Source organism: Strigops habroptila, chromosome 4 (assembly GCF_004027225.2).
Source record: "Strigops habroptila isolate Jane chromosome 4, bStrHab1.2.pri, whole genome shotgun sequence".
NCBI lineage: Eukaryota > Metazoa > Chordata > Aves > Psittaciformes > Psittacidae > Strigops > Strigops habroptila.
In genome coordinates, this window is record NC_046358.1 from 58,944,095 (window position 1) to 58,946,030 (window position 1,936).

The following is a 1,936-nucleotide window of genomic DNA, read 5'->3' on the forward strand; positions in this document are numbered from 1 at the left end:
GTTGCACCAATGAATTTGCGTGAATTAGCAGAGGCACTGGACATGTGGAATGAGATATGGGCAGATAAAAGTAGAAGTAATTTTGGAAAGTGTTAATGTAACTACAAAATAATGCAGTATCCTGGCAAAAATGCAGGCTAATCCTCAAAGGGTTTGCATATCCATCTCCAAAATAGGATTATTTTTATTTAATTGCCTCCGTAAAAAAAACCCAAACTAAAAAAAAATAATCAAAAACAAAAACCAAAGAAGAAAAAACAAACCCAAAACCAAACCCAAAGCCCCAATCCTCTGAAAGTTTATGAACCTGACTTCTTTGGATTGCTGTCAAGTTTCTACCAAAACCAATAGGATCCTGTTGAGATTGAGATAATTCAATGTCAAAATTGTAGATAATTCCCAGCCAGGCATGAAAGACTTCTTCCAGGAGACTGCTCCTCACAGCTGCTGCCCTTTCTCCCAAAGGTGGCTCTTCTCTTTTTTTATCTCTTCATGTAGCTCTCACTGATTTTTTGTGCTGGAAAGCCCTGACCATTCCCTACCTCAAGACCTGGTGTCAGACTGGTACCATCTCTCTCTACTTGTTCTGTTTTTTTTAGAATAGCATAAGGGAGGATGAATGATCTGAGTCAACATCAACACAAAGGTTAAGAACAAAAGTCAAAACCAGTCACTTTAATCATTGCTGGCTGATGTTTGTTCGTAGTATCTAGGCCATGATACATGAATAAGAGAAGACCAACAAAATCCTAAAGTCTATTGAATACCAGTTCAACCTCAGAAGTTTCCATAGAGAGGGAAAAGGAAGAAAAGTAATCACCTTTGCTCCAGGGGATTGGGAATGATGTGCTAACTGCAACTGAAACAATCTGTAAAAGTTATCTCTGACAGTCCTGTGGAAGACTGGAACCACGTTTCTCAAAGCTGCTGATCAGCCACCCTAATTAGTGCTAAACTTACTGGCCCTCAAGGCAACTTTCTTTATGAGTAGCAGTTCTCTGCAAGTATTTTGGGTTCACAGGCATCTGCTCTGCTCCTTAGGGATCTCTGTGCTGCAGAGCTCTCATTATCTGAGAGTCCAGAACGTTTGGCTATACCACAGGGAAATGCAAGCAGTTACAGAGGAACATAATTTGTTCTTCCAGCATGGAGAAAGGGATGGTCTGCCACAGGGTACTAATTGTTTCATGACACAGCCACTGTTTTATCTATCAGCCATATTTAGAAAGTAAATGTTCTTCTAAGTTCTGCTATTTTCCTGTCCTTTAGATACTCTTGTTCTAAATGTTTGACTTATAATTTTTCCTAACGTTTTCTTTTTTGTGCCTGTATGTCTTAATATCCTCTTGATATCTTTAAGTCTTTGTCATGTTTGACTTTTTCAAGAGGCTTGCCTTTTCCTTTATAATTTTCTTTCTTTATTTTCTCCTGCATATTTCTCTCCCTTTCCCCCAGTGTTACATTTATTTATTAACTGTATTTAAGCAGTCTCAATTGAGCATGAGGTCCTATTATGTTGGTCACAATCTATAGAGCATAGCAGAAAGGAATTTTATCCTCCTTTCACAGATAAGGAAAACATGGCTTTGCCCAGTCAGTGTCTTGACCTAACCCATGTAAGGAAGCCAGACGCTTTGAGGCTTGAGACAGAATAGAATAGAATAACCCAGTACACCTTAACCCTATCCACATCAGAGCTGGACTTGTCCAGAAGGATGCTGTGAGGCACAATATCAAAAGCCTTAGCAAAATTGAGAAAACCAGTTTTCATGAGTCTTGCTGACACAAGGCTATCAGTCATCTCTCTTTTTTTTTTTAACACACCTTTTCACTCTATGTGCTCTCTGTTTTCTCTTTTCTTCTGTACTTTTCCAGAGAGAACAGTTTATTCTCTACAGTTACTCACCCTTGGCCACTTTGCTGAGTGGATATCTTT